Source organism: Epinephelus fuscoguttatus, linkage group LG22 (assembly GCF_011397635.1).
Source record: "Epinephelus fuscoguttatus linkage group LG22, E.fuscoguttatus.final_Chr_v1".
Lineage (NCBI taxonomy): Eukaryota > Metazoa > Chordata > Actinopteri > Perciformes > Serranidae > Epinephelus > Epinephelus fuscoguttatus.
Window position 1 is genome coordinate 20441863 of NC_064773.1, and position 27964 is coordinate 20469826.

The window sequence follows — 27964 nt, forward strand, 5'->3', positions numbered from 1 at the left end:
TCTGGGCCGAGACCAAATCAGTCTCTCTCTCCCGACTGTCTGTCCTCTGTCTCAACTGAAATGAGACTGAAATGTGTCACTGAAATGTGTTGAGATTCAGCTTCACTGTCCTTCTCTAAGCCCGTGTCAATGATGGAGAGGAACTGGAGTGAGAATCTTTTCTTTCTCTCCTTCCTTTTCTTTCCCTCTTTCTCTTTCTGCTACGTCTCACTTTCTGACAAGAGAGAAATGCAACAATGAGCACACTCAGGACCTGTATCAAGGGAGGGTGTCGCAGAAGACAGAAAGACAGAATCAGCTTGGCACAGGCAGACAGCAAGATAATGAGAATAGATGGTAGCAGACAACTAACTGTCAGCATCCACCTATAGACACACACACACACGCACGCACGCATGCACACACACACATACACACACACACACACAGACGAGAGGAAGACTGATACATCCCAATCAAGTGACAATGGCTGGCAAGTATTTGTACAGTGTTCATTTCTATCGTCCATCTTGTTTTCTGAACCCTCAGTCAGTCTCCACTCCCTCGCCTGCAATGAAAATACAATTTGGCAGCCATACAGTGCTGTATACTGCACAGGAATTATTTATGAGTGGCAGAAACATTGTGTTGAAGAAAACGCGTTGCTGAAATGCCCACTTGTTGTTGCGGCTGCATTGTATCCACTGAGTGTGTTTGTCATTATTAGCAGATTGAGACTCAGTACTGCTGCGAGCAGAAGGAGCGCCAGCGAAGCTGACTGCCAAGATTGTTACACTCACACAGAAAACTCAGCCAGAACCAGGGGAGTCTGACTAGGAATGTATGCAAACTATAGAAAACATTCAGCTGATTGGATGTGTCAGTGGTGTCACTATAGCTGCACAAGTCTCTCCTCATATTAGAATTTATTCTTATTCAGTTAATCTGTCAGTTACTGCTTCAATCAGCTGTTTAATTGTACTATAAAAATGTCAATCAATAATAAGAAGCAGAGGTGGGACCAAGTCACTGTCTTGCAAATATCAAGTAAATCCCAAATCTTTGCACTCAAGTCCCAGGTCAACTACAAAGCCCTAAACTTTGAGTTTTGAGTCCTAAAAAACTCACCAACAACACATTCTCACTCCGACCTTGTCAGATATCCACGTTTGATCATGGACTTTCCACGTCCAGATACAACGTGAGAGGTACCCTTGTTGTTGACGTTCTGGGACAGCGTGTCAACCTTAGCCTGTTACATGCATTGTCTTCTTCCAAAATACACTTCCGTTTTCACAGGAAATTTACCATTCATAGTCTCTTTCAAAATAAATGTACTACATTGGTACAACACCACAAATTGACTTTTTTTTTTCGTCCAACAACAAAAGCACATGGTTGGGTTTACGAAAAAAAAAAGCGAGTTTGGCTTTATAATCTTACGGGACGCGAACACTTCTCTCCCGGAAAGTCGATATTTGTTGGACTCATCCTACTCGGACTTTTGCCACCTTATCTTTCGTCCTTGTTCCGCCACATTTCCCCGCCGAGCTCAGTTAAACCATAACAGCTACCAGACATGCCGTTAAAGGACGGCTTTTATTGTCAGTGTCTGGTGCTGCAAGTCACTGCCCAAGTGCCGAATTTTGACAACTTCGGATTGAGACCGGGCTGCAACACCAAATGCGATGCCATTTTAACAATAGAGTAGAAAAATATATTACATGGTTAACATAAATAAAATTAATTTTTTTTTATTTGTTGAAACAAGGTAGTTGGAGGTTGTTGTGTCTTCATCTGTGATTTTCCACCCATGTTTTGCGTACTGTAATTAGTATTTTTACATAAACAAAATTATCTTTGGTTTCATTTTTTTCCAATTGGTGCTGACTAACTTAGCTTTCTTTCTTCATGGTTCTTTCCTGCAACTTCATTGGATGCTGTGGGATTGGTTCAAACAAAATGGATCTGGAGACTTGCTAGGAATGAATAGTGTTAATGTTAACTGATTCAGGAAATGAAGGGAAATAAAGTGGTTTGTGGCAACCTTTTAAAGAGCATTACTTTTGAGTCTTTGGGCTTGGATGAAGGTATCCTGCATTTCCAAGTCAAAAGCCTAGTCAACGTGAAGTCACGAGTCATTTGTGTTAAATTCGTAGTTGAATTGCAAGTCCTTTTTTTTTATTTTGTCAGGTCCAGTCTAAAGTCATGAAATTTGTGACTTGAGTCTGACTTGCTGTGATTCGAGTCCACACCTCTGGAAGAGCACCCATAAGTTCAAAGAGCCCCAGGTCCCATCTTCAAATTGTGTACACTGTCTTGCCACAACTCCCAAAACCAAAAGCAGGGCTACAACCAAAAGTTGTTTTGCAATGAATTGATTTTAGCATGTTTTGCAAAATAAAATGTCAAAAGGGGAAACATATCCATTATAAATTCCAAGAGCCCGAGGTGAAATATCTTGTGTATGACTAACACCAACAATATTCAGTTTACAGTAATGTACTGTAAAATACAGACAAACATCACATTTCTCTTAATAAAAACACAATCCATCCAAATGAGTTCAATCAGGAAGATTTTCTTTATGCTATATCCATCCACAATTCACCCTCCTCCACCCCATTCCCCTCCAGTCACCTTATCCAGAGCCCAGGACGAGCTCATCAAAAGCCCACTCCTCTTCACATCCACACCCTCAGCTCCCTCTTCATCTCATCTCATCCCCACCACCAGCGTCTAGACTCCATAGGGGGATCCCTAATCTACTACATCTTTACCACCCTCCTGGAATATGTGACATGATGATGGGATCTAATCGCCAAAGACTTTTCACATTTCTCATACTTATGTGCACATGTAAATAAATATTCTTTTCTCTCAGAACAAGTCTCCCCTGACTGACCTGTCGTTGAGATGACTGACCGACACTGCCGTCCCTAGAGACACAATCATAGTTCCTCATTATTTCGACTAGTTAATTGACTAATTGTCTCACATCTACACAAATGTATTTAGTTTAAAAATGTTTGAAACAAAAATGTTTGCTGACATTTGAATTAATTCAGTTCAGCTCTAAATCATTATGGATTGTTATTGATGGTGACAGTCTTAATTTACATATTATTTGGGCCTAAAACTATTTAGAAATTTACATTTTTTCATCATTTGGTATGATACATTGACATTATATTTTGAATTTGTGTGGATGGGCACAAGCAAACGTGAATTTTTTATTCAGTCGGATTGTTTGATCAAAATGAATGATGAATCTGTCACCGAGGAAATATTGGACACTGCATACAACGCTAGTTTTATGCTCCCCAGATAAAGAATTTAGTGTTCATAATAAAGTTTTGGGAGCACAGATTCTCATAATCCACGCAGTCACACTCTCCTCTATGGGGTAGTCATAAGTTTCAAGTTGCGGAGCAGCTCCACACCTCCAATACACCGTCGTATAAGAGCTGCATGTGTGAAGAAAAAATTAATCTTCTTTTTTCCCCCCCACTCTTCCACGTCTTCCAAGGTCAGCGCACTTGGCACAATAACTGCTGAGGTCCCTCACAGCAGCAGAGAGTGAGTATACAGCTATCAACAGTTTGGCCTCGCGTAGGCTTCGGCCTCACAAATCATCATGAGCTGAATTCAACTGAAAATCTAGGATGGGAAGTGCCCAACTGGATTACACCACCTCTATTACTGTGGTCTACTCCACTGATGATGTCTCTCCAAGCACTGTTCCTATATGGTATTTAAACAATTAGCCGCCGGCGCACACAGTGCTTTACAGTGATTTAAGAACAGCTAAGAGGTGTAAAGTAGGCCGAAGCTGCTTATTGCTTTTCTAATCATTTAACGTGTATGCTCTGACATACAATATAGTTCTTGAGGAGTGTTTGAATAGCTGAGCAACACAATAAAAATGTAAAGTAATACAGCTTTTATTGTAAGGTAATCAGGGATGAACTTTTCATCAGATTGTGGTGAATACATTAATGAATTAATTTTGACCAAGAATAACACAGCAATCTCTCAATGTTAACAATAAAATGAAACAATTGGTCAATCATAAATTAGTTGATTAAAAAAGACCAACAAGATGAATCTTTTAAAAAGGGACAGTTTGCCCCCAAATCAAAAAATCCTATTTTCCTTCTTACCTGTAGTGCTATTTATCAGTCTAGATTGTTTTGGTGTGAGTTGCAGAGTGTTGGAGATATCGGCTGTAGAGATGTCTGCCTTCTCTCACATAATGGAACTAGATGACACTCAGCTTGTGGTGCTCAAAGTGCCGAAAGAATTCATCTGAAAAACTCAACAGCAATGTCTCTTTCCAGAAATCATGACCGAGTTACTAAAGATAATCCACAGACCTTGTTGTGAGCAGTTTCATGTAGGAACTGTTTTCTTTCTACCAAACTACACCCACCATATCAATGCACAGAAGGAAGCGTGCCTCTACTGCTAGCTTACCTGAGCTTGCTAACGTTACAGCTAAAGCAGAATTGATACTTCTGCACTGAATCAACGCCATACCGGTGGCGTAGGCTCTGCATCGAGATTTTAACATTAATGCCAGCCACCCTCCTTGGCTTAAATGGGATTTATACTTGTGTGTCAGCTTTAGGCAGAGCCTACACTGTAGCCTATGCAAGTGGCCTACGCTGTTGTGAGCATTTATACTTGTGCAGCGGTGTGTCTGTGTCACTCTGCAGTTACACCTCCAACACATTAGTCAGTGGCGGAGTTTCTGTGAAGTGCTACTGAAGTTTACCTGATTCAAAACACACATTGAACATGGCTTAGACAGTTTCAAACACAAGTACACAAATCAGCTTCACTATAACTCGCAGCATTCAAAGACAAACACTTGTCTTTATCTGGACACATTTTCCCCACAAATACAACATGCTAACATTATTAACACAAGCCTATGGCATTTTACATTGTATAAATTAGCCTAGTGGCTAGCAGACTTTTCCTTGACTCATATTAAAGCCAGGGACAACAGAAATGTTTAACAAAGGTAACGTTACATAATTCAGCTCCATTACAACTCACAAGGTTCACCGACAAAACAACTGTCTTATACTAAACACGTTTTCTAAACAAATACAACATGCTAACGTTATTACCATAAGCCAATGGCATTTTACACTGTATAAATTAGCCTTGCGATGAGCAGAGATTTTCTCTGCTCATATGACGCCAGGATAAATCACACACAAGACTTAAAATGCTATTTTTAGTGGAGGCTCTATTGTCTTCACAATTTATTGATCGTTTTCTGTGAAATTAAAAGCTTCGTTTCCACTGAGGGAAATGGTTTCAGTTAAAAAAATAGACAGGAGGTCTGCCTCGCTGCAACGTGTAGTTACATTTCTGGGGAGGTGCATGTCAGACTATAGCGCAGGGTACAGTGTAGGCTCTTCGTCGAAGAAGAACCTACACTGTAGAGCATCAACAGACCATCATCTTTGAATTCACATCTGAATGTGAATCACAAAACCTACACACTTATACACTCAGGTTCTCATCATATTTGCTCCCAATACTGACTGAATAACAACAGATGATCTGTGGGAACAGTTTAGAACAAAATGTCTAACACAATTAAAAAAATAATAAATACTGGATGCCGTTGCCCTGGTGCATGCTGGGAGGCTTTCCGCTACACCTACCCTTCTGGGGTAGTTACAGTCACAGCGTCGATGTGAAGTCTTTTGCTCTTTCACATGTAAATTAATCTTTTCATTCAATTACTAAAGGCCGCCTTTATCTAATCTCACTGGCACATGCCCTGATTGTTCATTGTAAGCAAAGAAATGAACTCTCTTGAGTCTCTTCTTCTTGTGCAATTCTAAAACTGTTATGACTCTGCCTCTGTGCTTTGATTCTCAAGCCGTTATGGAGCCACTGAGCACGCTCCCTCTGCAGAAATGATGTACTCTCCGGGGTCACTTAACAAAAGCCAAAGATAAGTGCGCCCTCAAATAAAGTGAGATTTTATTTTATTTTTTTCTATTGCACATCCTTGAAAGCGGTAGACAGGGACAGTTTGAAAGAGCGTATTTGTCGAGGAGAAAGAATACAAAATTGCTTTGCAACTTTGCGTGCTGTTACGGAGTGATGGACGGTGAAAGCGGCCTTGGCTGTGTGTAATGGAGGCGTTTTTATTCGAATGAAAACCAACTATTCAGTCATTTTGCCATCACGCAGGTCTGTCTATGCTGAACCTGGATTCTCTCTGAGCACATAGTTCTTATTCCCTGGTATCTGTCTGTGTGTGGTAGCATATATGTATGTACTTTATTTTCTTACAGCGATTGTATTCATTGTGCCTGCTCCTCCATGCGCTGGTAGTTGTGAAGATGAGCGTGTGCATGTGCATTTGTTTGTGTGTGTGTGTGCATATGCAGTCATGCATGAAATGCGGTAAGACAGAGTAATTTATTCTGTCTTACCGGATCGCAACAATGCAGGCTTAGATGTGACAGTGCGTGTGTGTGTGTGTGAGAGACAGCAGGTGTAATAACATCATACCGAAGTAGTAGAGAAGAACTCAATCTCTCAAACTCGTATGCTTTGTACATTCTCTTCAGTCTGGTTCCTCCCGCCTCCTCTCCCTCCCACTCACCTTTTCTCACAAACTTTAATTTTACTTTACTGTTTATATCTATTGTTCCACATGAGGAAGTGCAAAGACGCTACTGTATGTAGCCCTGTGGAGCTCTTTTAGAGGCTGTTAAGATGTGGTAAAATTTTGAGCATATATATTTGTTTATTCACATTCACGTACTGAACTTTCCCTTGTGTCAAACTGACTTACTTCCCCTATATCTCAGTTTTTAGTCGCCTCTCCAGTTCCCTGACCCGCCGTTTCTTCTGTCTATATTTTGCCGTTTCCATATTCCTTGCTTTCTATTCATACCCATCTTTCCTCTCCTGCCTTATTTCATTTTCTAACTTTCAAAATTTAATAGCAGGAGTATTTATTAGAACCCAACCATTCCTGGATTTTTGGGGCCAGTATATCTACGAGATAAAATATCAGATAAAAAATATATTGGTTCATATTCGCCTGGTAAAAGGGTGGGATGTGTGAAATTGAACATGACTTTTAAATGAGTTGGGGTCGATGCAGATTGAGAGATAGAGATTTGACTACACTGGGTTTGGGTTTAAAAAACTAAGCTTGAAAGAGGACAGAACGTGCTGTGTTGTATTAAAAAAAATGGATGAAGATGGTTGCTTTGTATTCATGGTCGTTACACCTCTTTGGTGAATTTTTGTATCTATTCAGAATTTGGACCTTAACACACCGAGGGCATGTTGAAGAAACTCCATGCAAATGCATATTTGTGACTATTGCAGCAAGTCCGCCCATAGAAATAGAACGGACAGAAACGACACTGAACTGTTTGCTGAGGGTTATTTAAATGGTTCACAAGAAAATGACAATTGTTGTTGGCTGTTATGGTGATGACACACATCAGTGGGGCCATGTAGTTCATCACGCTCACTGGTTTGAGAACTCTGTTTTGGTCTATTTGTCTTTTTTTCTGATAAAACAGAAAAATACATTTGTGCACCGATCCAAGTTTCTCTCTTTCACTGAAATAAAGCGAAATTTATACGTCTGAGTCGACGTAGAGCCTACACCATAGCCTAATATGCACCTCCCCAAAAATGTAACTACATGTCACGGGGACCGAGACCTCCTCTCTATTATTGTAAGCTGAAACCATTTCCCTCAGTGGAAACGAAGCTTTTATTCACTTTAATTTCACAGATAAGAAACAATAAATCGTGAAGACAATAAAACCTTCACAAAATAGCATTTATTGTCTTTTGTGTGATTTATCCTGGCTTCATATGATTAGAGGAAAACTCCACTAGTTGTGAGGCTCATTTATTCAATATAAAATGCCATAGGCTTGTGCTAATAACGTTAGCATGTTATATTTGTTTGGAAAACATGTTTAGCATAAGACAGTTGTTTTACCGGTGAACTTTGTGAGTTGTAATGGAGCTGAGTTTTGTAACGTTAACTTTGTTAAATGTTGCTGTTGTCCCTGGCTTCATATGAGTCGAGGAAAAGTCCGCTAGCCACTAGGCTAATTTATACAACGTAAAATGTCATAGGCTTGTGCTAATAACATTAGCATGTTGCATTTGTGGGGAAAATGTGTCCAAATACAGACAAGTGTTTGTCTGTGAATGCTGCGACTTATAGTGAAGCTGATTTGTGTACTTGTGTTTGAAATAGTCTCTGTTAAGCCATGTTTAATGTGTGTTTAACGTGTGTTTTGAATCAACCAAACTTTACAGCACTTTACAGAAACCCCACCGCCGACTAGTGTTTTGGAGGTGTAACTGCAGAGTGACACAGACACACCACCGTACAAGTACAAATGCTCACAGTGACGTAGGTCATGTGCATTGAGCTGATGCACAAGTATAAATCTGCCGTAATGCTGGAATTCCACTGGATGCGTGTCCGTTGCGGAACAGCAGCGCTGGTTATCCGCTGCATGCTCCGCCGTCTGTCAATACCCACCGGCTGCATTTGCTGTGCGGAGCAGTGCAGCTCCGCTGGAAGACATCTCGGTGCACCTCCATGATTAACATCTCCTCATCCATGGTGTCAACAGGGTGAAATGACATCTGAAAACCTCTGACCTGTTGACTTCAGGCCTGCCTCTGCCCATTATGTAGTTTTCAAGGTGTAGTGCAGGGAAATATGATCCGCCCTGAACACTGTGTATTTTATTTTGAAAATTAACCGGATGTTTTATTTTGTTTCTGTGCATGACTTCCTGCCCCACACGATCTGCTCTGTGCTGAATTGCTGCGTTGTGCTCCGGCATCCGGCAAAAATAGAAGTCCTGCGTATCTGTTGCGGAGGGCTCCGGAGCGCCGCAGCTGTGACGGAGCCGGAACGCAGCACAGCCACAGCCAGTGGAAACACACACATTGACTAGAATTGAATCCTATCGGCTCCGCTGCCGTTCCAAAGCGCAGACGCAACCAACACGCATCTGGTGGAAATTGGGGGTAAGACAAACACTGGCTTGATTGCTTTGCTAACTGATGGTAAAACACACTTCAATCACACTTAAATGGAAACAAAACAAAACTCACCAAAACCTTCTAAGTTAGTCTTGTTAGTCGTCTATTCAGTGAGTGCACTGTTCTAACAATCACCATAGATGTGAAAGCATGCTGATCTGCATGCTGTTTACTCCTGCGATGTGTTCCCCTCAGTTGTCCACTAAGCAGTGGATCGCTCTCACTCTTCAGAGGCAGTTACAGTAAATCATGTTTTAACAAACAACCAATCAATGGTGACAGAAGAATAGGAAAAATATAATTATTGTAATATTTTAAAAGAACAAATATCTTAGTTAAATATGTACTACTCCAAAAAAGCCTCAGGTCAGTTGTAGCGTGCTGACAGACGTAGGCACTAACAAAATAACAGAGGTCAGTGCACTACAGCATTAACACAATGGTTCAAATAATAACGGTGACTATCCTGCTACGTTGATTGAAATGGAAATGTCAATTCTGCTCTGGTTCTATTTCTATGGTTCCGCCATTGCTGTGATGTGATGTAATGTCATTCTGCACATGATTGATTAATGCCTTAACTTGCGGCGCTAAAGTTCAGAAAAATCGATCTTGTTCCGAATTTAAAAAATCACTTTTTGCAGTTTAATATTCGTGTTTAGTGTGACAGTTCTCATGACAAAAACAACTGTATCTACATGCAAAGTAATGATGGTAATTTTTGTATTTGGGTTGTCAAATGATTAATCTTGTGTGTGTGTGTGTGTGTGTGTGTGTGTGAAAAATCATCCCAGAATCTCAAGAGTTCAGCCCACTGAGTCTGTAGTTTGTTTGTCCAGTCAGTCAGTTTGCAGCGGCAGACTTAACTCTTTCAAGACCCAACCTCTTGGAGGAGCTCAGACAGAGAAACACACATCACATCACAGCGATGATCCTCCCACTGACACTGGCTTGAGACCTAAGGGTGCTTTCAAACCTGCCCTGTTTGGTTCAGTTCGGTTCAATCGAACTCAAGTTAGTTTGCCCCCTAATTGCGGTTCGTTTGGGCGGGTGTGAACACAGCAATCACATTCTAGTGTGCATCAAAACAACCAGACCGAGACCTTTTTGAAGAGGTGGTAACATTCAGCACATCCAATGCATCAAAACATTGTTTTCTAGTTGGAGCCGCGCCTCGTTTTCAAACTGTATGGTTTGACTAAAATGAACAATGACAGCAATATAGTCCACGATGACCAGCGCTAAAATCAACCTGCGTAGTTGTCCCTCCATTGTCACATTAGAAAGTGTCACATTTATCTTGCAAGTGTACTCTTCTTCAACGTTTGTTTACTTCCTGGATTTTTCCCACAAGGAAATTCTGACCAATCAAGAGCAGCTTTCTTGAGCAAGGTATTTTATCTGGTCTGCTTGTAAATGCTGCTGTGAGAACACGAACCAACTCTCAGCAAATATGCAACTTTGGAACAACAATAGTCCCTGATTCAAACCAAAGCAAGACAACTCTAGGTCTGAAAGCACCCTCAACAACATGGACTTACATCACGCTCTGATGCCCAGGGTATAGCTGCTGTACTTTTCTTCACTGACCAACAGCAGCGGTGACCCAGAGAGACACTAACTGTGTTTTCTCTGCAGGTGCATTTTACTTTTGACTTGTCAACTGAACTGTCGCTGAGATATTCAAGAGAAATAACCCATTAAAAAAGGTCAGTGATGTCTTATTTTCCATCACTGTGGCAGCAAGAAGCAGAGAGACACTACACAGCTTGACTAGGGTGTGACGAAGAGACGATTACAAGAAACCAAATAATGCGTTATGATCGGACCTTGTCGCATCGTGATTGACAAGTTAACGCTGACAGCCCTACGTTGTATCCATGGTGATAGTGGAAAAACTGTTTGTAAACTAACTCAAACATCTCTTTGGCATTTCTTTACTGCGATTTCTTGTTACCTATTAGCCTGCATATATAAGGACACTGATCTATGAGAAGCTAAAAGCAGTTCTGCGATGCCAATATGCTCCAGTCTGCTGCTGCATCTATTTTCTTCTGTCTCTACAGTCCTCACTTCCTTTCAATATCTGTCTCTTCCCGTTCTGTTTGGTTTTCTAACTTCGGAACTCCATCGGTGTTAATCAGAAACAATACCGCAAAAGCAGTGTATGAAATGTATATTTCTGAAGACTAGCAAACAAGCTTTCAAACCTACTCAGCCCCCCTCTTTCTGTGTGTGCGTGTGTGTGTGTGTGTGTGTTTGTTGTATAATGGTTTATCTCTCTCCCCACACTGACAGACGGACATGGCTCCAGACCTCAAAATAGAGCTGCTCTCATCCCACTCCTATTCACAGTTTGGCGTCTGGAGCCAAGAGGATCTCACACACGCTTACGTGCATGCACATGCATGCGCTAAGACATGTGAAGGCATACATTTATACACACATTCATATAAGCTATAAAAGATGTAGCCCAGAGAAATGGCCCCAGTGCAGAAACACGACACAACAGAGAGGATGCGTCTATTGTGTACCAACAAAACAGAATGAAATACAAATAGCAGTGTTTGTTTAGCCCTGTCAGTGCGTCTTTTGCCTTAATTTCAGCAGCTTCTCCTTAATTTATCTCTCTCTTCATGTCTCTATTGACTCCATGACTCTTTTATCATCATCTTTTTCTGTCACCCTCCCTTTTGTCTCCTTTCTTCTCTCCCCTGTTCCCCTTCTCTCTATCTCTGCCTGCATCTCTACCTGCATCTTTCCATCTCTCTCCCAGGGGAGTCCCGCCATTATGGTCTAATTATGCCGCAGATTATGCACGCATTATCTCACACACCCCTTTAATCGCACAAACATCTTCAAACTCTGATCCATGTCCAGAAAGTTTCTTGGCTGAGAGCAGTTGGTGTGGAGTGGGAAAAACATGTTACGTCAGACGGAGCTTTGGGGAGATGAAGATGACTCGATGAAATTAAGTTGGGCTTGAGTTTCACATACACAACTCAGATGTCATTAGATCAACAACAACATATGGTCTGAATGCAAGAAGTTTGCAATTGTACGTGTGGGTTGTTTTTGTGCACTTTTGAAGGAACAGGGAGAGGAACAAAAGCTACTGTACATTACAGATATATATGTGCTGCTTTTATGTGTGTTTCAATAAATCACTAAACAATGTACGTCCACACTGGTGTTCGTCAGGTATTTTCATATGTTTGAAAATGCAGATATGTTCTTTATTTCATGCCCCTACCAATACCCCCCCCCCCCCAAAATACTCAATATTTTTGGATATTTGTGTATTCCATCAGCGTGTGACCTTTTCGAATTGACCTTTAGCGATACACAGAACGTCCCGAGAGCATCTCCAAGCAGGCTAAAAATTATGCCATGCATCACAGTGGCCTCCCACACAGTAGAAATTAGCCTCTTTCATCATCGCTGGTGCACAAGGTCAAAGTATTGGTAAGCATGACCATTATGGGTCATAAGGAGTCTCGGTTGCACTCTGACAGCCCAATTACCCCGTGAGATGTGTGGGACTCTGTTTGCCCGGTGGCTCTTATATGTTTAAAGACTCTGTGTGCACCTCTTTTGTCTTTATCAGTAATAGGATCATTTGGAGGAAAAAAGAATCTACGGTTTTTAAATTGTTGTTTAATGTGGGGCACATTAGTGAAATACTGTGAAAGTCAAAAGACCTCCAAGACAAGTCCAAGTGGCCACTTTTCAAACTGAACCACATTACATTTTAATTTATCTGCATTACTGATTTTAATTCACTACGGCTTCTTAGCATGTGTACGCGCAAAAACCATGCAAACGCCTTTTCCCACACATAAAATTATAGTTATTAGGGATGGGAAAAAAATTGATACAGTATTGGGATATATTGCGTGGTGATATTGTATCAAAACACAGACGCCAAGTATCGATCTTTTATTATACACATTATTCACTTTTGCAAATATACATTTTAATACAACTTTTGTTACTAGAATAATAAAATCAATTGCTCTCTCAGGCCACTAGATGGTGCTGATGTTTTGTTTCCTGGTGAGGTCAGCAGAGGTCTCAGTCTGCAGCATTTGGCAGGAAGTTACCTAAAAATAAAGATGGAGGCACTGCAGAAAGAAATCAGAAGCGCACCGTCGGAATTGCGCACTGTGCGGCAGTGTTGAAAACAAAGCTTTTGTTACATGCTAAAAACACTGGAACCCACGTATCTGACTCTGTACCAACATTTTTTCCACCAACATAGCCGTACCCAAGCTCTACAGAGAAGTGAAGCTGAAGTTGAGGAATCTTTGAGTACAGCAGGAAGGTTGGCATTGACTTGTAATGCATGGACCTCAAGGTCAGTGGATTCGAGCATGGTCTCACTCTGAAGTCGTCGAAATCTGGCGCTTGGGCATTGACTTGCAGCGCCATAGGGAAACACAGCGGGACAAGGACTAAAGTTAAGACGGTGAAGGTCAAACCCAACCATGTGCTTTTGTTGGGAAAAAAAATGCAATTTGTAGTGTTGTACCAATGTAGTGCATTTATTTTGAAAGAGACTCTATGTAAATGTTCCCTGTGAAAACAGAAGTGTATCTTGAAGAAGAGAACTTCACACAGTGTCCCAGAACATCAACAACCAACGCACCCTGGATATCTTGCCCGTGGTATGTGCACGTGGAAAGTCCATGACCAAAATGCCAATATGTGATGAGGTCGGAGTGAGAATGTGTTGTGGATTCATATGAGACTATTACCGCACATTATCTCACAGAGAACTGGCGGCTGCTGTCTCACGTTCTCCAAACTAGAGCAGTACATGAAAGCCACACCAAAGCAAACACCACAGACCTCCTCCAAAATGCAGCACAAGAATGGGGGGATTGTCGACGAAATTTTATCGTTGTAACAGACAAGTGATGCTATTCAGAAAGCGGAATACCTGCATGCGAAGCGTTTCACTCAAGCTTAATCTGGCCTCGCAGGGGGTGTTAAATCTGCCAACAGTTCAGTTTGTCAGCCGTATGCAGCATTTCTGACAGGTTTTAAGACGCTGTTGGTCAGTCTGTCTGCTTTGCATCACATTTTTCTTGCAGCAAAATGATTAAAGTCAGATTAACAGACTGAAATGTATCTTGTGGAGGTAAACTGATGTTGACAAAGTTTTCATTTGGGTATATAATTTTGAGTTGAGAAAAAAGGTAATAAATCACAATATATCGCAATGTATTGTATAGCAATACTTAGCATATTGCAATATCGTGATAATATCGCATCGTGAGTGCTCTGGTGAGTCCCACTTCTAGTATTTATAAATGGGGCACTGTGGTGAAAATGTGCACCTAAAGTATACTTCATACCAGGCATACACGCAATTTTAGCCGAGATAGCTATATGTGATTTGATAAGGAGGAGACTGGATATAATTTAAGAGACCGATAACCTTGTTTTGAGGTTATTTGCCAATTTCACTGATTGTATAATTTTTCTTGCAGTCTCCACAGTGCTCTGTAACATGTCAATCAAAGGTGCATTCATAAAGTTAATTTCAAATTATGAGTGATGAATTTCATCATTATTTTTATTTACATTAATTTCCCTGTTAATGATTCATTTCATCCTGTAAGGCACTTTATAAAATCCATTTTAACATAAGCGCTATAAATGAATCATTAATTATCCTTCTGACATTTGATTATAATGATATTTGAGATTTTACTGCAGTGGTGGTTTGCAGAAATGGGAAGAATTAGTGGTACGGCCACTACAAATAACCACAGCTGTGCATAGTGACAGCTGCTCTGGCACGGTTGGAGAACCTCGCAGACATCTCATTGACAGGTGTGATGCATGGTGGAGGGGCACAAGTACTGATATGCAAACAGATGTTTAAGAGCATTTCTACATTCATTTATGGAGAACTGTGGGTTTGGAAGTGAGGCCTGTGCATGTGCACCCAGCACTGCAATGATAAAGGTTTATAAAATGTAGGACTGTAGTCTCCTGGTCGACTAGTGGATTATTTGGTCACTATGCTTTCGTCCGACCAAATTCTCATAGTCGAATAATCGCTGTGTTACTTTCATAAGGAGAAAAGTGCTTCATCAACAGCTTTCCAGGATTAATGCATTTTTTCCTGCGCAGGGGGGGACAGGCTAAGTTACCTGTGAAAATGAGGGTGTTTTCAAAACACCCCTGTTGTTGACAGAAAGTTGGACTCGCCCACCATCACGCTCAGCGTCGCGGTGACGCAGACCTCCTGTCTGTTTCTGTAAGCTGAAACCATTTCCCTCAGTGGGAACGAAGCTTGTATTTACTTGTATTTCACAGATAAGAAACAATAAGTTGTGAAGACAGTAAAGCCTCCAGTAAAATAGCATTGTAAGTCGCGTGTGTGATTTATCCTGGCTTCATATGAGCAGAGGAAATCTCCGCTTGTCGCTAGGCTAATTCATACAGTGTAAAATGCCATAGGCTGGCGCTAATAACGTTAGCATGTTGTATTTGCTTGGAAAACGTGTTTAGTAAGACAGTTGTTTTGTCGGTGAATGTTGTGAGTTGTAATGGAGCCAAATTACGTAACGTTACCTTTGTTACATGTTGCTGTTGTGCCTGGTTTTATATGAGAAGAGGAAAAGATTGCTAGACACTACACTAATTTATACAATATAAAACGCCATAGACTTGTGCTAATAACGTTAGCATGTTGTATTGGTGGGGGAAATGTGTCCAGATGAAGACAAGTGTTTGTCTGTCAGTTCGGCGATTTATAGTGAAGCCAGTTTGCGTACTTGTGTTTGAAATTGTCTCTATTAAGCCATGTTTAATGTGTGTTTTGAATCAACTATATAAATAAAGTTTGATTTGAACTAAACTTTACAGCACTTAACACAGTCCTCCACCGCTGACTAGTGTTATGGAGGTGTAACTGCAGAGTGACACAGACACACCACCGCAGAAGTTAAAATAACGTGCATATTTTTTTTTTTCCCACGACTAATTGATTAGTTGAAGATTATGTACGACTTTAGTCGACCAAGATTTTCTTAGGTTGACTACAGCCCTAATAAAATCATCAAGAATTTGTTGAAAGACTGGTTCATCTTAGACAGACACTAATGAGTGCCTTGTGCATCGGAATCACACGTGGATGGCCACTTACCAAGTTGCCTTACTTGATGCCCTGGGAATGAGATTGGACTGTTATAACAGCATTTACGCTTATCAGTATCCGCCTTCATCCTAGTGCTCAGACTGCAGCTGTGAAATTGCATATTTTACTGCCTTTATGAGAAGTTGTTTGAATGTGGAGATGGTAGGCTGCTGACTGACCATGAAACACCTTTATTCATTGCCATAAGGTAAAGACTGATGATTGGATCGCACAGTTGTATAATATGAATGGAAACACCTTTAAGCAGTGGATAAAGGAGTTTTAATACTCAGTCAGTAGCCATCTGCTAATCAAATCAAATGACTCACTGTGACCTATATACAATGTGTGTGTGTGTGTGTTTGAGAGAGAAATCGAGAGTGTAATATAAACATGGGATGTTACATGTAATTGCTACATCTAGTAAAACATGGGTAATGTCTTCTTGAATATTGTTAACAGCGAACACAATCCACTAAAATTTCACATCTCTGCAGAGTTCTCGGGAAATTAGTGAACTTATATCGCTACAGTAGGAAAGAGAACAATTAACTGCGTTGCTTTTATAGTACACACACTGTAGCTCTATGCACAGTGCACCTCTTTCATTTGCAATTAACATTAAACTGGTGTTCAGGGAAAGTGCTAGTTGTGGCATTGGTGTGAAGCAATTAGCGAGAGTTGTCCCCATTGCTCACTACAGTATGTTGCTCCTTTGTTAAAAGTATAAATGTTTGCAGCTTCCAATGCCACAGGAATGTTACACCAGTGTGTCCTTGCTATTGATTACAACCATTAAAAGAAACATAGATACTTTACAGCCTTGTTTCCATGTACACTAATAATCATTGAGGTGGCATCAGGTCAGTTTTGAATGTTGAATATTGATAGTGAGGTAGGTTTTATTTGATTCTCTCGACAATATGTTTGGTATGTTGTCCTGCGATGTAATAACATTAAATTTGTAGAAAAATCAACCAGCCAGGATCTCTGTTTAATAAGCAGTATATCCGAATTCTGAACAACACGCTGCACGCAGGAAAATAAGTCAGCCTGAAGACATGTTTTGATGTCAAATAGCTCTCTCAGGCAAAAACTATTTAAACTCAGAACTCTCTCTCTCTTTTTCAATCTGAAGGAGCTTTAAGAGTACACGTATATCACACAAAGAAAATATAAACACGTCAAACTAAAAGTGTGTTCAGTGCATTGAGGACAATGTACATTCTCAAATGTTAGTGTGAAGAAACAGGAACAGGATTACAGAAACTGGCTCAGGACTGAGTTAAGGCCCTGACACACCAAGCCGATGGTCTGGCCGTCGACCAAAGTAGGGCCGTCGGTGAGCATCTGTCGGCCTAGTTTTTGTGGTGTGTCCCGCACCGTCGGCACTTTGGCGGCGGCGGCTTCTCAGCCGATTGAGCATGTTGAATTGGCAGCAGAGCTTGTCGGTGAGAGAGATCACTCTGATTGGTTGTTTAGGTTTTATTTTCTGGCCGAGTGAATCTACCTGTAGTGAAACCAGCTAACCGGTGCTTCCTCCTCAGGCTTCACTTCACTTAGCTGCCTACAGACCCACTGCTTCTTCCCACTTTAACCTGAATAACAAACTGGAGCTAGCTGGAAGCGGCTAGCGGAGCGTTAGCCGCAGCATAGTCTCGCTCACCAGACCTTTCTCAAGAAAAGAAAGGTCTGGCTGGGCCGACTTTCACTTTAAGATTGGAGAAAAAAACGCCCCGGCTGCTTGTATTTCTTTCAACCAATCACAATCGTTCTGGGCGGTGCCACAGCAACGGTGCGCTTGCAAAAATATTGCCGAGGGGAAACAGGTTTTGGTGTAACACGCCCACAAAAATATCGCCTACAGGACGCGAACCATGGCAGAAAAATGGCCACATCCCCGCAAGATCAAACACTGTAAAGTTAGTAAAGGACGTGTTGAAAACTGCAACCGGAGGTGGTAGGGCAGGACTTAAGCGGGTGGCTTGTTCCGCCCAATGAGAGGTTGATCTTTGCAGCGAACTTCCACCCACTCAGACTAGCCGCAGCATGACCAGAGGGAAGCACAGCCAGTTAGCCTCCGATAGTCTCTGAGCTAGCCCCGGCTCTCCGTTTGGATCCAACCAGAGCACCGAGCCCTGGTTTGTTATTCAGGTTAAAGTGGGAAGAAGCAGCGGGTTTATCGGGCAGCTGAGTGAAGTGGAGCCTGCAGAGGAAACACCAGGACTGTCTGGATGTAATAGTCCATGGAGGTGCTGCGGTGCATGGCTGCACAGACAGGAAACCCCTCGGTTGTCAGGATGTACCACTCTGTCACTCCACTCTCTCTCACGCAGGCGCAGAACGTACGTGCCACTTGGCCGTCGGATGTAGTCCGTGTAGTGTGTTCAAATGCAACTGACACAGGGCGACGTGAGGCAAAGTAGACGACGGAACAGTTGGCTTTTGTCGCCGCTAGTTCTTTGATGTCGGTTTGGTGTGTCCGCACCTTTACTGGAACTAGTGATATGACTGTAACCATTAAAACATGAACAAATCGGAGGCCCCACCAAATCCAAGTCCAAATCGAAATTTATTTTTATAATGCGTTTGTCTATTCTATTAAACGGCCCACAGTGTATAACTCAGAACTGTGGTATCATCTTTGCTTTAGCTTATTTTACTGATAGGTCTTGAGGGCATGCAACAGGTCGAGCTAATATTTTGAAGCTGAAATTTCAGAGCGCCCTCTGCTGGATCACAAGGCAAACTACTTCAAATTGTCTGCTGGCTAATCGTAAGGTTGAATGCAAATGTCCGGACTTCACCACACTTGCAGACTTAGCGGGTGTATTCCTGGGAAGTCTGGGTGTGCTTAAGGCTGACCAAATCCACAATTACTCCAGTCCACAAGGGGCCTAAACCGGACTTTCTGCAGACTTTAAGAGAGTCCACCTGGGGTGCAGACTGTAGCAGATTTCATTGATTTAATTGCCCACAATTCATTGCAATACTGACGGGATGTTTAACAGTTACTGTAGCCTATTAAAACAATACTTGAATCGTGTAGGCCAGAAATAATATTCAATAACATCATGATATGGAAACGTAGAAATACAGGCTGTAGAGGGAATCAAAATGCATTGTATTATTCCAGCCTGCTCAATAGGCTGTGCAGTGTAATGCCAAATATATTGGCTAGAAAAGTGGCCGAAAAACAACAAAAGAAGATCTTCTCATGTAACTAATAGGCCTACCCGATTTATTTAGTCATAGCTCGGTCCTTATTTACAATCGTGTGTATGTGAAAGTCTGCAGTCTATATGTTGTACAGAAATGTATTTTGTCCACTCACAAAACAACCCTACACATGAGAGCTTGTTATCTGCAGATGCAAATAAGCAGGCAAAATATGACAACAGTTACAATGATTGTAATCGTCACTCTAACGTTTCCATGGCAACGAGTAAAACAGTTTCAAGGGCTGTCTGTCGGCGGCTTGTGGTCTCTGCCCTCGCAGACTTTACATGATGACAGTGAACTCAAAGAAGACGCTTAGTAAATGTTCAAAAAAACTCACCAGTTTCCCTTGAAGTGAGAGGAACAGATGACGAACACTGTCAAAACTTCACCAGCCTTGTGAATCCAAAACGAACAGTCTCTAGAACTTCACCAGTGGGTTAAATCCACAACCAACAGATCTTCCAGGCGTCACCTGCTGGAAAAATCCACAAAACAATCTTAAGAACTTCACCATCAGGGTAGTTTCGCCACCAGACAATCAGAGATCTCCGCCTTCTGCATCTAAAGACTGACTTGTGAGTCTACCATCAGGGTAAATCTTCAATTAACAGCATCTCTACAACCTTCACATTGGGTGAGAGTTCATAGAAAGGTCTTTAACTCTTAAAACTGTATCTCAGCCAACACCTGCTGACTTGATGAATTGGTGCAGGTGAGTGTTTGCAGGAGTTGGAGTGAGCTCAAAAATTACTCTAGAGTTTAAATTATTTTTACTAATCTGGTGGGTTTCTGCAAGGCCGCCACCTACTGCTGAGTTTATACCTGACCACAAACACCCACTGAGGCAGAGTCTCCACACAGGGATACAGATTATCTACTGGGCTCAGGCCCAATTTGTAGTAGTTCATTGTTAACTTGGCTTTTGTAGCCGGCAGTGTTTAGTGTAAGCACAGCTAATAGGGATGCTGATTATTTATCCTGACCCTTTCAATCCACACAAAACAGACATTGTTTGGCATCATGTACTGTAACAACACAATAGGTGCAGTGCCCACCTGGATTTTCACATACACACAGACTCTCCACTATATCAGGATTTCCTGACTGAGCTGGAAAGATTAATGCCGTCTGCCATAGAATATGAAAACATGATTTACTGTACTATGATTTGACAAAGTGGCGGTATGTAAAATAGTGATTTTCCATTCCTTTTGTCATGAATACACACAAGTCAAAACCGTGCTTGAGTGTGCCTTACATATGCAAACTGCTCTGTCAGTCAAGAAATGGAAAATGCTCTACGGCTTCCAATCCCACATCATCTCCATCTAGTAAACGCTGGCGTTTTATTCTGCTTGGCAGCAACATAAAATCACTGTAATTTAAAATAAGAATACTGTTTGTATTTAAACACGTACTGTTCCGTTAATAATAGTGGTACATTAGGAAGACAACCCACCATTTTTGTGGAAGGGCAGCACTTTTTACACTGAATTACTGTGCACTGAACCTTAGTCGTATCTTGGCTTTATTTAACAAAAGGAATTGGAGGGGTTAAATCTATTATTAACAGTGTGAAGCCAGATTTGTGCATAATTTACATTCTGCCTCAGAGCAAGCATTTAGCTCTGTTGATTGCACTACAGTCAAGCCAGAATTGAGTTAATTTACATTTGTCGCAATAATGTGAATTGTAAGGACTTCCACTGTGTCATCGCTTTCCTTTCTGCTAATAGTTCTTGAGCAGAAATGAAAAGTGGCATTATGAAAGCAAATTCAGATTTGGAGGACGCTGTTGCATCTTAGTGATACTTGGCTTGCTGAAGGCTATCAGACACAGGCTGACTCACTCATTCAACAAGGGATTGACTGAGCAAACAAGTTTTTCATAATGCTCTTCTCTTTGTCTTCCGGGAAAAACAAATTCAAAGTGAGTTACAGATGCCTCGCTCATCCATCACCATCATTTAGCTTCCCGTCGTTCCCATTTCTCTCAACACATGTAAATACAACACACACATCTACAACAAAGGCAGCTCAGGTAAGACTCAACCACACAAGTGGCAGTTAGTTACTTTATACAGGGACACAGATTCACACATGGAAAAAGTATGGAAGCAAATGAGAGACACAAGTATTTGAATTTTAACGGCCATTAAATAGGTAATATTGAATTTTAAACACAACTGAAATAATAGCATTGAAATATATGTTAATTTGAAAACCATTTATTTGAAATTATTTGTTCTGAATTCACCACTTTGAAATTGAAATATTAAAATTCAGAATTTGCAAGTTCAAAAACTGAATTGAAATTGAAATCCAACAATTTAAGCTTCAGAATTTCAGAATGATAGATTCAGGTTGCTCAAATTTGTTAAATCAATTCCGATGTAAAGTTTCAAGTTGAAAATTTTATCTGAATTCAACCAATCAAATATGTGCAACCTGAATGTTTGCTTGTTTTTTCTTTTTAATTGTGAAACTTACATTTTTGGATCCAAATTTTTGAATATTGAAAAACATATTTTCAAACTGAGCTTTAGAAATTGCTAATCAATACATTTCATGGTTTTAATTTAGTTTGCAGCCGAGTGTGAAGCAGTCAGGATTAGATTCAGCACCTCCAAGTCTGAGGCCATGGTTCTCTGCCAGAAAATGGTGGATTCCCCACTCTGGGTTGGGAGAGAGTTACTGCCCAGGGTGAGGGAGTTTAAGTATCTTGTGGTCTTTTTCATGAGTGAGGGTAGAATGGAGCGTGAGATGGATCGGTGGTTTGGTGCGGCGTCTGCAGTGATGTAGGCGCTGTGCTGGACCATCGTGGTGAAGCTGAGCTGGAAGGCGAAGCTTTCAATGCATCTATGTCCCAACCCTCACCTATGGTCATAAGCTATGAGTAATGACGGAAAGAATGAGGTCGTGGATACAAGTGGCCAAAATGACTTTCCTCTGTGGGGTGGCTGGGCTCAGCCTTAGAGACAGGGGGAGCTCAGACATCCAGAGGGAGCTTGGAGTATAGCTGCTGCTCCTTCGCCTTGAAAGTGGTCACTTGAGGTGGTTCGGGCATCTGATCAGGATGGCCCCGGGGCAGACCGCAAACCTGCTGGAGGAATTACATATCTCATCAGGCCTGGGAACACCTTGGGGTCCCCCAGGAGGAGCTGGAAAGAGTTGTTGGGGAAAGGGACGTCTGGGGTGCTTTGCTTGGCCTGCTGCCTGTGACCTACCTTCGGATAAGCGGATGAAAACGGATGGGCGGATGGATTCAGCGTCTGTTAACATTCAAATACTTACGTCTATTATTTACTGTCATAAAAAAGTCACATATTTGCAAAACACCTGCCCGCATATGCTCATAGAACAACACCGTAAACACATACACTTCCACACCCACATCTCAGCCACACACAGTTATACACACAACAGCTGTCTGTTCCTCCTGCGTTCTGTGTATAGCAAGGGACACATGTATTCCCCTGAGGGTTTGGATCTCACATCATCGTGCTCACTGAGCTCCAGCACTTCATGAAAGACTCCAGTTTTGCTCTACATGTCACAATCCATGTTCCAGTGCAACGTGCTTCCCCTTGTAATTACATGAAGCTGCTCCTTGTAGTGTGTGAATGTGTGTGTACGGGGGTGCGGAGTCAGTTCTCTACCTGTGTAAAGTATATCTGTTTCTGTGTTGTTTTAAGGCTTCTCTTGTTTGTGTATGTATCTGAGGCATGACTGCATCTTGTGTCTGTGGTGTGCATTTCTTAGCAGAATGCCATGAGAACAGATACAGTATCATCTGTGTAAATTTCAATATAAAGTTTGGATTGTTAATTTATTCTTATTTAATAATCTGTCATCTTTGTTCTACTCATGAGCTGAGAATGTCTAATCCTGGTTGTGTTATGAAGAACAGCAGACATTTACTTCATGACTGTGTCAAAGATCATTACTTTAAGACTGGAGTGTGATGAAATAAATGAAGGAAGACCAGACTTGCTGGGATATTGTAATTTAAGCTAAACTGTTCTCTAAATGTGTCTGAAGTTTGTCTGAGTGGGTCTGAGACTCCACTTATGTACAAAAAGATAATCAGGCATTTGTGTTTCGGCTTGCAGAGACAAGATAGTAGCAGAGAGAGACACAGAACAAAAGCAATGCAGAGAAATCTGGGACCATAACGATTCAGCAGCGAGGAGTATGGCAGAAGCTGTGGCAGAAAACCATAAGAGGCATCCAAGAAAGTTTCCAAAGCAGATTCTCCGGATAAAAAACTAACTGCATTCATAGGAAGGACTACAGTTAAAAATAAAAGATCTGAACAAAGCACTGTTGGAGGCCAGATGTGGCAAGCTCACATGCATCGACAATGTTTGTGTAACTGCTCTTTACAGTTTGTTTTGCGTAGAATACAAATAAATGTAGCGTGGCCCTTCTAAATCCGAGTTCAGTCAGGACCACGTCAGTCAAAGAAAACTTAATTCCCATTTGCGGTATTATATTTATTGGTATGGCTCTGTTCTGGGGCCTCTCTGCCTTTCCAAGGCCTACGTAGAAAGCCTCTTCCATGCGCCTACATGGGAAGCCTAAGGTGGAGAGAGCACACCTCTCTGCCCGTCCACGCGTCTATGTAGAAAGCTTTAAGGCAGAGAGAGTAAACCTCCCTGCCCTTCCATGCACCTACATGGAGAGCAGTAAAGACCCCCCAGGAACAGAACAGAGCAGCATCAGTGACAAACAGAAATGACACTGATAAGTCAGACACAGCATGAAGAGGAGGAGCTGGGGTGGAGGTGGCTTGCAGAGAGAGCAGCAACAGTAGGCAGGCCAGAGCAGTTTAAATAGAGCACCCTGAATGAGATTTACCAATTCGTTGCATAAAAAGGAATCATGTGATCTATCAGCTGACTTACTTCCATCAATCAGCTGCTCCATCTGTTGATTGGACTGTTTGAGATCAGCTGATGGATGTAGGTCTAATATTCACTCTGTTTTTCATTAGTTTTGGTCTCCGCAAACTCCTGGAAGAAATATTTTGCTCTTTAGCTGCTAAATCCACCATGTTGCTAATCGCTACCTTAGCCTGCAGGATGGTGCTGGAAAAGTCGCATCAGGCCCTCAGGACTGGCTCTCTGTCTTACTTCCAGTTTTTACCAGTGGTCGGTCACTCATGGTTTTAAAGCGAAAAAATTCCCTGTCGCGCCGCAACCACTTTCTCCATAGACCAATTCTAAAAGGGACGTCTGTAAAACTGTTGACAGGACACTGCTAACCATAAACAAGGTCAATGATGATTCTTTTTTTTTTACATTTTGATTCATGGAGGTTTTATATTAGTAAATCTGTGATGTCATCACAATGTAAAGTGTATTACCCGAGCTGGAAACATGATTGTGCATACTCAGTGGGTCACATACTGCAAAGTTAAACCCGGAAGCTATAAACTTTTTTGTGAATGGGCCAGATGAGCATTTTCATTGAACTGAATGGGTGCCATTTTGGCGTCAGGTATCTACTTATTATTATACATCTATGAGTAGCGTACAGTCCCTTTCCCAAACCAGTAGTCTTGTGATCCAATGTAAATAAAAAAGGCCATTTTTAATGTCTGATTTTGTTGACTTAATATTATCTGTAGTGTTGGAAAAAAGCATTTTATTGGTTGTATTTTCTCCTCTGCTGTTTATAGCTCTAGTTCAATACTGTCAGTAATGCCTGCTTTTTACTTTGCTATGACAAAACAGTGGATTGTTCACATGTTAGTGGCGATGCCATTGCATTTTAAAAAGAAAAAAAAAAAGAATGTAAGAATCAGAGACTCTGCAGAGGAATGCAGAAAAGTGAAAGTCATGATAACAGAACGAAGAATGTCGACAATGTAATAATGTCTTTTTGTATTACTGATACAACCTGGCCTGGCAACCACAGTGTTGTTAAGATATGGTAAAGGGTAGTATAACTGTTACACTATAGTTGGAGGGTGCCAGACAGAAATAAATTAAAGAAAGCTCTGGCTGTTTCTTGGTTACCTGACCTCACTTTCTCTATCTGCTGTTGTTTCCTTCCACTGTCATTGCCTTGTAAGTCATAGGGGTTCCCTAAAAACTCAGTGTGTCACTCAGATGGGTGTGGTTTTGCAGGATGCAGCAGTGCATGCTTTGGTGAGCTCCATTACTGCCTCGTGCTCTGAGTGCATGTCTGTACTTTATATAACAGCCTGTGTGCATCTTGGTTTGACTGCAGAGGAAAATCCTGAATTTCTTTGATTTGATGTAAATGAGAAGAGGGATTGAGTGGCATAGTATGGGCTACTTTTATTTCTAAAGCTTAGACAATGAGGCAAATCAGTCTGTGTAATATACAAGCATGAAGGCATACAGAATATAGTATTCATGCTGACTTACACACGTACATGGAAATTGATAGTCTGAGCATCTGTTGATGCAAGTTACTGCATTGATATCAGAATACAGACCTCCGATCTGAGTCGACTTTTATTTTTGGACATAATTTAGTCCATCTAAATGTCAATATAATTTAGCACTATTTAGTGGTACATTTTTCCAGTATAATGTGGTCAGTTTGAGAATTCATTAGCAGTCAGGTGAAGGCCATGTGGCTCCAGGTTTAAGTCTATCCCAGCTGACATTGGGCGCCAGACTATCAGAGGGCTGACACACAGAGACAGACAACCATTCACACCTACGGCCAATCTAGAGTCACCAATTAACCTGCATGTCTTTGGACTGTGGGAGGAAGCCGGAGTACTCAGAGAAAACCCACGCTGACACAGGGAGAACATGCAAACTCCACACAGAAGGGCTCCCCCACCCTGGATATAAACCAGGAACCCTTTTGCTGCATTACTGAACAAGAGTTCCAGACTAAGAAGTAATACAAAATTGTTAAAGAAAAAAAAAAAAAAAAAGATGAATCATTGAAGTGAAAAGAGTCTTTGCAAATTATGATAACGATAATGTAGATGATGACTTTAGAGATGGAAGACGGTTGTTCCAATGAGATGGTCCTCTGTTTGTCAATGATAGTTGGTTAAGAGAAGTCCTACAATCTTCTTTTTCTTTCGGCTGTTCCCTTGAGGGGTCGCCACAGCAATCATCTGCCTCCATCTAACCCTATCCTCTGCATCCTCTTCTCTCACACCAACTGACTTCATGACTTTCACTACATCCATAAATTGAGTTGACAGTGCTGACATTGTTGGGGTTGTCTTGATTATGACAACTTGACATTAATCAAAGTGACATTACCAGAAGTTGTCTTTGTCATGACAAGTTGACATTAAATTTGTTTGGGATGTCCTTATTATGACAACTTGACATAAACATAAAGACATCTTCTGGTAAATGGTTAATGTCAAGTTGTCATTATAAGGACATCCCAAACAAATTTAATGTCACCTTGTCATGCAAAGACAACTTCTGGTAATGTCATCCTGGCTAATGTCAACTTGTCATAATCAAGACAACCCAAACAATGTCAACTTGTCATTACAAAAACTGAATGACACAAACATTTATGACATGTACATAATGTTTATGACAGGTTCATGATCGTGTCATGGCATAGTTATGACAGTGTCATGTCACTCTTATGTAGATACCTTCAAGTAAAGTGTTACCCATAAATCTCTTTGGTCTCCTCTAGGCCTCTTGCCTAGCAGTTCCAACCTCAGCATCCTTCTGTCGATATATTCACTATCCCTCCTCTGAACATGTCCAAACCATCTCAATCTGGCCTCTCTGACTTTATCCCCAAAACATCTAACATGAGCTGTCCCTCTGATGTACTCATTCCTGATCCTATCCATCCTCGTCACTCCCAAAGAGAACCGCAACATCTTTGAGAGAAGTCAAACAATATGGAAGATAAAGGTCCTTAGAATGTTTTGTGGAATATGAGTGAAAGTCTGAGGAAGATTTAAAAAAAACTTCTGAAAAACACTATACAAGTCATGACTGAGATGTACATATTTATACATGAAAACACAAGTCTGGTGTATGTACACATTAAAAATTAATACAAGTCGATATTTTCTGGAGAGAGGCAGACTACTCTGTTTCAAGGCGTGAGGTCTCCTGTTGGTTTAATCTTAGGGTAAAGGCAAAGATTAGGTAAATAAACAATTGTTTAGGTTACGGTTTTGCTAGCTTATCCAAAAAGTTGTGAGCCAATGAGAACGTGCATCAGGCATAATACACTTTGTGTGACACAGGACTGAAGGCACCGCTCCCATGCGAAATACCAAGTTTTTAGGTAGCCCTGTGAAATGTGTAGTGCTCCTTCGCTTACCCTCACCCTTGCCTCTGAATTGCAATGTGTTTGCATATCAGCCCTACGGCAGAGTACCTTTATCACGGAGCACCTGTGACACCTGCATAGTGACAGAGAGAGACTCCTGAGACTCTTTGTGTGCTGCCAAAATAAATCATGTGCAAGGGAAACACTGGTATGTGCACAGGTGGAGCCTTTCTTTAATTCAACCATGTTTCATGCAGTATTCCACATGTATTACTGTACACT

At 41.3% G+C, this 27964-nt stretch overlaps 1 long non-coding RNA gene across 1 annotated transcript in view; it reads right to left on the reverse strand.

Moving 5' to 3' along the window:
- The window catches only part of LOC125882745 (uncharacterized), a 95965-nt gene extending 76089 nt beyond the window's left edge, over window positions 1-19876 (reverse strand). Inside the window, exon 1 of the long non-coding RNA XR_007448407.1 lies at window positions 19767-19876. This is a non-coding gene — a long non-coding RNA (uncharacterized LOC125882745). The remainder of the gene's footprint in view (window positions 1-19766) is intronic.
- Between the last annotated feature and the right edge of the window lie 8088 nt (window positions 19877-27964).